Here is a 12,862-nt window from a genome sequence, read left to right on the forward strand (position 1 = left end):
CTAGAAAGAAATAAAACAGAAAGATAGCATAGTGGAGGAGGGGGCACAGCGGGTGAAAATGGGGACACCTACCTTACCAAGCCATGACACAAGATGGAAAGAGCATCCCGGTAACAGGTGCGGGATGTGGGGGGACAGGATGAGGGCAGGGGTCAAGTCACACAACAAGCACAGTTGAGGCATAGGAAAGAAAAGGAGATAAAAGGGAGGAAATGAAGCAGAAAGATAACAGAATGGAGGAGGGGGCACATAGAGTAAGAAGGGGGTCACCTACCTCACAAGTCCAGGACCCAAGATGGAAAGAGCATGCTGGTTTTGGTCTTCAAAGAAGGTTTTTGCTTTACATGAAGAAGCAGCCAATCAGGGGCATGGACTCGGGTGGGAGGAGGGCAGGGGAGGGCTCACACAACAAGCACCGGTGCGGCTCGTCCGGAAATGGAGAGAGAAGGGAGAAAAAGAAGGAAATGAAGCAGAATGGAGGAGGGGACACAGATAACGAGAAGGGGTTCGCCTACCTCACCAGATCATGCAACACATTATTTTCAATGTGTGTATTAGAGGTGATGTATGATTAATATGCATAATTAAAATGTTAATTTATTTGGAGACATGCATTGTTCATCTAGTTAGTAACATGTTACAATAAATGTTATTGGTCAAGGATTTAGTGACAATTAACAATGTCTTATTTGGTTAATAATTATACATTTCTCCTGCACTAAATGTAGAAAACGAATTGACTAGGACACATCTTGGTTGTTTAAATGCATTCATCCAATGTCTACGGAAGCACCTCTCATATAATCACTACTTTTTCAAAAAAAGACATACATTCCAAAGTGTTGGAGCTTGCAAAAATCAGCAAGATGTCAAAGCGCTCTATATAATATTTCTTACAAAGAGTAATCTCATTGTAGGTAAATGTTATTTGTACTAAGGATCATTTGCACATTTTCTTAATCAGATTGCATTGACGTTCTTGTGCAATCACAATATGAGTGATTACTTGCATAAGCCTATAGTTATGTGCGAAAAACGATTGCTCCAAAACAACAGCTAACAAAATAAAAATAAAGAAATGGTGAACTCACATATGTAGACAATTAACATGGGATCATGTATTGGCATTGTTTATACATATATGAAATGCAGTGAATACCTCTACATTGCCTACATGAAATTCAAAACAGCTGGTGACTGTACGCCGTAGAAAGCTGTTATCGATTTTAAATTAATCAATTTCTTTTACATTGAACATTCCTATGAACTATGTCTGCCAAGGGCGTGACATATACTTAACCGTGAGACAGTGCACAGTGTTGTTTACAGGTGCATGCAGCAAGGAGTTAAAATACTAGTCAATGGGGTGAATACATGTACTCTTGAGCACATTTCAATATATGATGTTATACATGTACCATTATTAAATTGATACACCTTTGAATATGTAAGAGATTGTTAGGGAGAATTCTCCAGAATGGCTAATTACCCTTACCTACTGAGTCCCTCAGCACCTTTGCTGGATTTCTAGGATTAATTTTATTCACCTGGTAAGAGTGTGAGCCTTTTTCCCAACTCTTACATGTGTCTTGCTGTGTTTTACATGTTTGTGTTCATAGACTGTGGAGTCTCACCTACTCCATAGGCATCATCTTTTTACTGTGTGCAAAACAGCAACTTTAGTGCAGTGACACAGGGTTGTCTTTTTCAGACTTCCCACTTTAAACTCCATTTTCTTGGACTGACTACTGTCTCCCAGAACAAGTAAAGTTGCCATTGACTTTATTAGTCTTTTTAAATTCACAGACCCAGTGCAAACTATCTTCCATAGAGTACTGGAAAGGGTTAATAGTTATCCCTTTTTGTCTGTCTCTCATGGAACATTATTTTGTTCCCCTTTATTTAAGATTTGGCTGGTGGCAGTGGTATCTACTGTTTTTTCCCCTACCGCGGACTATGAAAAGAGCCTTGGTACTGTGTTAGGCTATGTTTGTAGCCTCAAACTTTAATCCGCTGGACCCCCTTTAATTTTATTTGGTTTCGGCTGGGTTTATTCGCCATTTCTTTTTGTAAAGGTCTTTCTCGTATTTTACTCTGCGTGCCAAACCAGGTTTGGTTCTTTTGTTCACCGTCCTTTGGCAGGCTCTGGCCAGAATCCCTCCTTAGGCACCTGAGAGACTAGGTAGACAGGATCTGAGGGAGCAGTTTTAGGCCCCCTGCACAGGGTCTCCTTGGAGACCCAAGTCACACTCTTTTTTGATTGACTAGGTGACTGTCCTGCCAGGACAGCCACCCTGCTGTGTGATTGACAGCCAGGCTGTGTGAATGGTGGAACACTGCATAAAAAGCAGGTCTCTGGGACTTGGAAGGCAGAGTCGCCAATAGATCGAGAGAACCGAAGAGAAGCTGATGGAAGAGGACAACTGCAACTACTGAAACTCCCGGTGAAGTCCTGCTGTGGTTCCGAATCTCCTACACTTCAACGACAGTGAAGGTCTGCAAGGAGTCTTCTTCCCTTGAGCTGGTGGGACCAACCAGTTCGCCAAACACCAAGCAAGGCCTCCCTCCCCTAGTCGAATTTGCTGTGCATCGCTGCAGTGAACAGGATAGCCAGAAGGACCGGACCTGTTTAAGTTTTAAGGAGTGCACCTTTTATTTGTCGCTTTTCTCTGCTGTTGGTTTCTTCCCTGGGCAGTGCAGGACCCTCCAGTCTTCCTCCTTCTTGTCAGGCCAACAGTCGCTTCAGGAACCGTGAGCCTGCAAGACCTGTCAGGAATTTCTGCCTCAGCTACAGCATTCTTCTTCTACTGAGGTTCTGACCAAATCCAGTCATTCGTTCCGTCCGACCGCAGTGAAAGTGTTTGAAATCTTTTGCTAATCTGAGGGCTTGTCCTTCTCTACTCTTTTAAGTAACTTTTTTTCCGACCAACTTTGTTTCGAACTCTTGGAAAATACTTAACCACGAACTACTCTGAACTGTGTGATCCTCTGCAAATTCTCTGAACCATTAACATTGGCAAAGGCCTATTGATTTGAATAGTAGTTTTAGTAAGCCTTTTCTAGATTGCCCTGCCTACTTACTTGTTGGTGCTGCTTGATTTTGAATAACCTTGTCTTTACCTCCCTTTTTAAATGACTGGAGTGCCATTTTGCTCACACTTCATTTTGTGCTTAACTTGTCCAGAATTCATTGGGTGGTGTGTAATGTATTGAGATTGTGATTTTCAGCTGATTTATATTAGTGAACTGTTTTACATATGATGGTGTAAATAAATGTATTTTCTTTTACTCAGAAAACTTGAGTCAGTGTTTGTTTGAACCATAGTAATTGCTGTCCTTTGTGTAACTTCAGATACTGCTCTCTTTACTCTTGAGATATGTCTGGCTGCTCGGCCATCGCTACCACTTTACTGTGTAGTACAGGCTTGTTCCATAGGTGAATTTGTACTATCACTTGTAGTCTTAATTGTGTGGGGGGTTCCCAAAGGGTACTGCATGAGATTCTGCCTAACAGAGATATGATGAAATACATAATGTAATTGAATGTTCAGTTGAGTCGGATCCAGAGGTAAGACTAAACTGAGCAAATTCCATAACACCTTTTTACTAGTAAAATTACCAAACCGCTCAGGGAATGTTTTTCCATTCTCAGTCCATTTATGTACTTATGCATGATTCTTTTATTTGATGCAAGAACATACAAGTACATTGCATCCTGTGGGGAGGCATGAGAAGGACATCTTTAAGAAAACCTATGCAGCAAAAAAAAAAGGATATACCTAGCCAGGGTCAGACTGGGGCATACAATTGCCTCTGGCACAAATGGGAAAAGGGCCCGCAAATGCATGGCAATTCATTCCTTTTGTGACAAACTGAGTAGTACCAAAGCGGGAAGTTTTTGATCAAATGTGATGCAAATCGGGCATTTTAAAGAATATTCATACAGTAACACTGGTCAAAACTACCAGCTGGATGGTCAAGTAATTTATCAAATTTCCCCACTTGGGCCAACAAAGTGACACACGGTGACCCAAAAAAGTGGCCCACACTAGCATTTTGTATTTTTGGTCTGGACTTTGCTCTATTGCCCCATAGGCCAGCCCAAGCATGTACCTAAACTTTTGCTACCTGACACGCCTGTTTTAAGTTGATTTCCAATAATGAAATATATTGTGTGCTTGCCTACCAATCATCTTCCTACATGCCTCTCATAACTAAGATCCCACAGAGATATAAAAAGATTAGACATTCCCCTACTGATTTTCCATTCCTATGTATATCCTTTAGTAAAGTGATGATGTCACCATTGCTGGTAAGTTAACACTATATATAATTTAAAGCCAACAAGAGCAATTGTGGGAGTGCTTACTTGGGGAGAACATCAGGATCCTAAAGGACTTTAGAAAAAGTTCCAAATCAAAAGTGTGATAAATGTAGCTAGGGAGAGCAAATTGAGGTATAACTGTATTGTACCTTTCTATTACACCTTCATTTCCAACACTGTCCATTTAAAAATGGCCTATAGTGATTATAAGGGGAGAGCACTTCAGGATTGGAACCCTTTCTTTGCATTTGGTTATGACTAAACATGGATGAAAAAACAACTTCTTTACCCTTCCATCATCCCTCTGTGTTATGTAAGCCTCTGTAAGATTTATGGGAAATTGTAGAATGTGAAGCTTCTATGATGCTGTCCAGTTCCTAGTTGAGAATGTTTAGGTTTGAGGGGAGACAGTTGGCCTAGGATACAGAGCAGGATGGCTGGGGGCCTTATGTGTGCTGCGCAGAATTTATGAATAAAGCATCCTGTGCAGATCAACATGTCTCAGTGTGCATCTTTACATTGGTGACGAGGTACCCAAACGCCAAGACCCTCAGCCGACAGAAATACAGAAGGATTTACAGCTAACAGAAGGAAATACAGTTTTCACGTGGGTGTCCATCGACCCTGTGCTACTGTCTGGCACTTTCATACCGATGTTGAAACTGGAGACTGCGCCCGGTATAGTGGAGGAGATCAGGAGCTCTACCAGAGGAGCGGTGAAGGAGGAGAATTGCCTGATGAGGTCGGATCCACGGATCCAGTGATTAGCCATTGCTGAGGTGAGATGCTATCGTTTGGCGCCAATTAGCAGGGAATCTGAAGCAGGCATCCTACCGAAGCCTCTGGATCTTTTGATCTCCCGGAGATCAGCCCCTACTCGATGCCATTGAACTAATGGTGATGTCACGCTCCTGAGACGGAGCATCTTCGGAGACCGAGCGGCAACGTTCCGTTATCCTGCTGCGTCCAGATCCTCGATTGAAATGCACGTACGAGCAGCATATTGCGATAAAGCTTTAGAGTAAAGAACCCAACTAACTCAACGTCACGTGATCCCAGAAGTAAACTTTAAGGGAAGAAACGTTTAAGAGACGTGGCCACGGGACACAACAACAAGACGAGTGTACGTGTCACAAACCAGGTGACCTATCCACTTTTGTGAAGTAAAGGACCTTCATGGTGGGAAGGTATACAAGAATGCTGCTCCATTTCAAAAAGTGAAACGTTGTGCAGCAGCCAACATTAAGGTACGACTAGAGTCCTGGATAAGTGCCTTCCTCTGCAAGCCATTTCCTTAGTGTCAGACAAGTGGGATTTAAAGGAGACAAGCCAATTGTCCCTTATAATAAGTGCTGGTCATAGGTTGGTTGACAGGAACATGTTTGAAAGTATATTTCTTTCACCAGCAGAATAATTGACTTTTTGGTAGTTGATCAGGACACAGTGCCACAGTGCAAGTTAGCTACAGCTATCTATAAACAGATTACCGCATCCATCTCTGGAAATGTATTATGGCAATGGCAGGAGTTCCTCGTCCGCAGATGTTTATGCCGACTCCAGGTCCACCCAAGATAAAATGGGGTCCATGGAAGAAAGGTTTTCTTCACTATATGAAAGCAGCATGTGGGAATGGTATGTCCACTGAACGGAAAATGTCTATACTTATGCATTTCATTTGATATGAGGGCCAAAGAATATTTTAGACTTGACCTGACGTTCCTGAACTTGATGTGGAGAGAGGTGGAAATGACTTTGATGTGGCGTTATTTCAATTGGATAAGCACTTTGAAACACAGATCAGTATGGTTCTCGAGCGATACCATTTTGGCATGAGAGAACAACAAGAAGGAGAGACGGTCGAAGAATTCTATTACTGCTTTGAGGCACCTATTGTTAAATTGCAAGTTTGGAATAAAACTAGATGAACATATTCGAGATCAATTCATGCTTCATTGTTCTAACAATAGGATTCGAGAAGAAATATGGCTAAAGGATGATCCAGACCTCGAAGAGGTTATAGGTATCGCTAAGAGAGTGGAGCATACCCTACAGTGTGTTGCTAAACTATCTGTGAAGGAAGGTAAACCGTCTGTGGGTGAGGTTCTGAAGGCGGTGGATCAGAAGAAGGATTTTCGGAAAAGTAAAAAGAAGTTTAAAGATAAGACTGTGAAAAGCAGTGAGTTCAGTAATGATACAGCTGGGAACAAAGTGATTCAAAGAGAGACAAGTGCGAAAGCACCAAAGAAGGATCATAGATTATGTTTCCGGTGTGGGAGTTCTAGACATTTGTCTACATCACCCATATGCCTGGGGAGAAGAACAATTTGTGGAAAGTGTAAAAAGTGGGGACATTTTGAAAATTGCTGCAAAAACTATGCGATTCGTGATGGTAGGAGAGTGATGTATGTAGCGGAAGGTAATAGATCATCGTCTGATGTCGGTGAGGATGGTGAAACAGAGATTGTTACTGTACATATGGTAAAATGTAAGGGAGAGGATGACTTGCAAATATCCTGTTGCCTGGGTTCATGTGAATGGCCGGTCAGTAAGAATGTTGGCCGACTCATGCTCTAAAATAACTTTAATGTCTCTGAGTGTGTATGAGAACATGGTTGGTGGGAGAACGGAAGATCTCTCTCCGTCTGACAAAACTCCTAGTGATTATAATGGTAGCAAGATAGAGTTTATTGGATGTTGCATGGCTGAATTTGAATTTAAGGGTAGAGTGACTCAAGGAAAGATTTGTGTTACACAGAGTGGTGAAACATTGCTGGGATGGAGGGAACAGAGAGGTTTAGGCATAAGGTTAGATCCCAACTGTTGAACAGGTCCTTCATGTGGGAGGTAAAAAGGATCTAATTGAGAAATTCCCTGAAGTTTTTCCTAAGAAGGTTTGCTGGCTAAAAGGTATGGTGCACACAATAGTTTTGAAAGAAAATTGTGTTCCGGTATGTGCTAAACTGAGATCTGTTCCCATGTCTATGCGCTGTGCTGTGCAGGAGGAACTTAAGAAATTGGAGAATGCAGGGATCACTGAACCTGCCGAAGCGGTGGAATGGGTATCACCCCTGGTAGTTGTAAAGAAAGCCAGTGGTGACCTGTGAGTTTGCACAGACCTCAGAGAGCTGAACAAGTGTGTAATAGCTGATCGACATCCACTCCCAATATGGGTGAATTGTTGAGTCGCATAGGAAATGCAAAGTTCTTTACCAAATTAGATATGGCTAGTGCATATCATCAGGTTGATTTGGATTGTGAATCAAGAAAGCTTACTGCATTTATTACTTATTTTTGAAGGTATATTTCAATTTAGGCGCATGCCCTTTGGGTTGAAATCTGCCTCATCGGTATTCCCGAAGGTAATGGATAAAATATTGAAGGGTATGGGTATGGTATGGTATTTTAAAGATGATGTTCTTGTTTGTGGTGAAAGTGAGGATGATTTGGAAAAGAATGAGGAAAGAGTGATGCAGGTCTTCAAGGATCGTGCAATAACTCTGCATGTAGAGAAATGCATACATTGTGGACTATTTGGAACATGAAATATCTGAGGAAGGGTTAAAACACAAAAGAGAGCTGGTTGAAGGAATTAAGAGGATTCGGATGGCAAAAGATAAAGCTGAATTAAGGTTGTTCCTAGGGATGATAGAATTTTATCATAGATTTGTAGATTATTTAGCCGATAGTGTGAAGAAATTGAGGTCCTTGCTGAAGAAAGGCATAGATTTTGAATGGGACGATGAATGTGAGAGAGAATTTGGTGAGATAAAGGAGAAAATCGACATGTCAAGAGCTTTGTCTATGTTTGATGCTAGGAAGGAACCAATTTTTGCTGTGGATGCAAGTGAGTCTGGTATAGGTGTTGTCCTGTCACAGATTGAAAGCAATAGAAAGGAAGTTGTGGTAACTCATGCCTCAAGGATGTTAAGAGGTCCTGAATGCAATTATTTGGTACTTGAAAAGGAGGCCCTAGCTTGACATTGGGGAATCGAGAAATTGAGAAACTTTCTGTGGGGTAAGGAGTTTATACTAAGGACGGATCACAAACCACTCAAGGCAATATTTGAAAGTAAAGTTTTGGATAAGGGATTAAGGAGGATTGCAGGCTGGGTGACCAGAATGCAGTGCCATAAATTTAAAATTGAAGTGATACAAGGTAAAGACAACTTTCAGGCAGACCATGTTTCAAGGGTAAGAGCTAGCGAAAATGTCAAGGATGTGGATTTGAGGAAGGAAAATGTTACGGATATGGTGTTTGTGAATTTTGTTTGTAAGGGAAGAGGATGTGTTATGCAAGCCTCTGCAAGAGCTATGGGAATGTGTAGGATGTGTAGGTTCTATGAAGCTGTCCAGTTTCTAGTCGAGAATGTTTAGGTTTGAGGGGAGACAGTTGGCTTAGGATACAGAGCAGGATGGCTGGGGGTCTTATGTGTTCTGCGCAGAACTAATGAATAAAGCCTCCTGTGCAGATAAACACATCTCAGCGTGCATCTTTACACTCCTAAATCCACGTCTTTCAGGTAATCAACACAATGCTTTGTCCTCCTGCCTCTGATCCCTTAACATCTTCCTCTCTCTCTCCTCTTCAGACTTTGCTTACTTTGTCATCTCAAAAGTCTCTGATCTGTGATTATTGATGACCCACTGTTCTGGTTGGTCTGTACCCTTCCCTTCCCCATCATTCTCCTCTTTTATATCATTTTTACCACTCACTGACATGGACATTGGATATTTGCATCTCTTCTTTCCCATGCAAATGCCACTGCCCCCCAACTTGATCCTCTGCCTGCTTCTCTTGTTCCTTCAATTGATCCCTTTATCATTCCCTTTCGGACATCTCTCTTTAAATTTGTATTGTCTTCATCTATCATCCCGTCCTTGTTTAATTACACTGTGATTACTTTCCCATCTTTAAAAAAAAACACTCTTACCCCTTCTCCTTCATCTAATGACCTCCCTATTTCTTTTCCGCCATTTCTCTCAAAACAGCTTAAACGTGCTGTGTATTCTCAGATCTCTTTCTATCTTAATCTTCATTCCCTTCTTCCTCGACTCCATTCGGTTTTCAACCTGCAAATTCAACTAAAATAGCTCTTCTTCAATCACTAACTCTCTTCTTACTGCTTATCATAGTAAATCCTCTACCATTCTTATTCTTCAACAACTATTGATATCCCACACTGCTCTTGGCTGTCTTTACACTTGGGCCGTTTTTAGTACCGTATTTTAACCATAATGTCCCTTTAGCAATGTGTTTTCAGAGAAAGAGAGAAAGAAAGAGAAAGAGAGAGAGAGAGAGAGAGATAGAGAGAGAGAGATAGATAGAGAGAGAGCGAGAGAGAGAGGGGGTTCCTGCTACTTACCCTGTAATAAGATTCTCAATAAGCATATCCTCTTTTTAACGACTCAAGCAAAATGTATGCATTGCAGCATTCAGCACCCGCTCGCACCAAGCAGCAAATGTGTGCAATGCACCAATTTGATCAAAGTTACCAAATTAATATGTCCATGTAGAGAAGCAATGTGTGACGATTTTATCTAACAAAAGAAAAAGCAGATGTAAAACATTTGCAGTAAATATTTAAGTGCCACTAGGTGTGTGCAAGTTTTATATGTAGGCAGTACATGCATACCTGCCAACATGACCCATTCCAATCTGTAGGTGTTTAACAAGTCTACATTATTTTCTTTGCATTCTGTGACATGTAATTCAAGTTCTCTCTTTATAAAACTCAGACTACAAGTCCCACAATGCAAAGAAAAAATCAGGACTGGAATGGAATATTTGGAAGTGTGACATTTGCATTGAATAAAAAATATAACATACTGTGCATTTTAAAATGTTTCTTTTTAGGAGTATTTTCATCTATGTTAAACCATACATATGTGCCTTTATAGCAGCACTGTGTGTAACTTGTTCCTAAAAGAAAGACAAAGCATATGCAAAACATTTCTGAACATTTGTTCAGTGGCACTTGGTATGTAGCAGTGTAATATGTTGGCAGTACATGCATACTTGCTAACATAACCCATTCCAATCTTTAGGTGCTTAGACAGTCCTGTTTTTTCTCTGCAATCTGGAACTGGCAGTCCAAGTTTTATAATGGGAAAAGTGGAACTACAAGTTCCAGAATGCAAACAAAAAAACTAGGATTACATAAGCACCTACAGATTGGAGTAGATTATGTTGGAAACATATTAAACTGTCTCACACCAAGTGATACAAATCTTTTCCATCTGCTTTTATTTTCTTTTACAAAAAAGTAGCACACAGAGCTCCTATAAATGCACATATGCATTTCTTAACTTTCATAAAAATACTCCTAAAAAAACATGTTTAAAGGGTCAAAATGTTCAATCTTGCATTCAATATAAATTTCACACTTTCTAACCTCACTCATTACATCTCTCATCCCTTACACTACCACCATTCTCCATCTGCTCACACATATCTGTATACCGCCAAAGTATCTATATACAACACTTCACCTTACATATAAAGTACTCTTCTTTCCCAATCTCTACTATAAGACACCAAACACTTCTGCAACAAAGCTCTTACATTGAATTACCACTAGGCCACCGTTTCCCTATTCTTTAAAAGCACTGCAGCATAATAAAAACACATTACACCACAAACAGATCACTTCCTACATTAAGACTAGTGGGCACAAAAATAACCCAGATATGCACTTTTTCCTCACGTTCATGTTTGACCTGTTCCTTCCATGGTCCAAAATTACGTACACTCCAATTCTTCTAACCACATAGTTAACACACTTTAGTACACCATCCACAACACAACTTCATTAACTCTTTTTCCCAGTAACTCCTCCTACCTTCATGAAGAGCAACCTGGTTACTTCACCATTACCACAAAAACCCACTAACTTTCTTTTACAATTACTGCCGAAAAGAAAATACCCGTCACATCCTATAGAGTAAGTACATTAATGTACCATGTCTATTTCTGTTATTGTAACAATGTACGTCCACTATACATTAGCCCAGAGTTTTATTTTCCAATCAACATTTAGTTCACTCTAACTCATTATATTGCAGCATTTCACTCTTTCTATTCCCATCTCAACACCATCATTACAACACCCACTGTTTTCCTCAAAACATTGTACTGTCCTACTTATTCAATCACACCACCACTCCCTTCCTCACTAACCCAAGCCCATCCCTCCTCTACAACTTTTAGTCTTCCAACCTTCTCACCCACACCTATTATGCCACTTCACAATGAAACAGCATTTTTATTCACCTCTACGATCACAACCAAACACCCATGCACCGTACATGCATATAAATTTCACAACTTTCAAACCCAAACTTTCTTTTTTCCAACAGATACAACAAAATGCCTTCTAAAAAGCAACTCCATGGAAAAGAAAGAAACAATAGAGCAGATAAGAACAAACACAAGCCACCACTAGAACATCCACCTCTAGAACACTTTATAGAAAACAAAAAAAGAAAGAGCTAGCAACATCACTCAACAAAACTAAAACAGCCACGACTAAATTAAGGTAAGGCCCCTCTTATAGAAACTAAAAGTAAAAAAGAATATACAAAGAAAAGCAGACCTACTAATGAAGCTAACACTGTATCTACCAGTGTTAACATAGGCACTATGAAGCAATCCAAAAAATGAATGTTACAAAAAATGTTCCACCGTAGAGTTCTTCACAATCCTATCACAAAAGCTGAAAAGTCACGATCTACACCTAAAAACTACTGCATGAGTCTTGTCATTGAAGCCCTAATTGACAGCACATTTCTGCAAAAGAGAACATTTTTATACTTATTTTGAACAAATTGAAATGGCTAAATTAATTAATACATTAGAAAACATACTTCTAAACATGTGCAATGTCAATATAGATACCTTTTCAAACTTCTGTGAACGTGAATGGATTCACACACGCAGCACAGAACCAAATTTTAATGAAGAGGTTTATAAACAAGAACAAAAAAAAATTGCAACAGACTGTGATGGTGAAGTGTAGACGTTGCAGGAGACATCATTATGGCAAAAGAAACCCTTATATAAAAAAAAAAACATCCCCAACAAACATTCAACCAAACGTTCCTTTCACCCAAACAAGCTGTCCAGTGTAAAAATGGACATGCAGGTTAATGTGTAACGTACACCAACAATCGTTTAAATCTTTACGACAATTCCTCAATCACTATGTAACAGAAGTCAAATGAAAACATTACAAACCATGGACTTTGAGGACATTCATTAGAATCCATTTTAGGAACTGCTTGCAAAAACACCTTCCACCACATCAAAATGAAAGCACACCATTTCTCTATACGGAATCTTGTGCATAGATCATTACATGAAAAAAGTCCTGCTCTAGAACTGCAACATTTAAATAACTTTCTCCTACATGGAACATCCAAAGAACTCCTTCAAAAATAAAGCGCATCCAAAATAAATAATTTGGAACTGAAGTTGACTTAGAACATTCAGTAACTTTAAAAACATTACCGAAAACCTCACAAACACCAACCTCCTGACAA

The sequence above is a fragment of the Ambystoma mexicanum genome, chromosome 5p (genome assembly GCF_040938575.1).
Source record: "Ambystoma mexicanum isolate Mex_15411 chromosome 5p, UKY_AmexF1_1, whole genome shotgun sequence".
NCBI lineage: Eukaryota > Metazoa > Chordata > Amphibia > Caudata > Ambystomatidae > Ambystoma > Ambystoma mexicanum.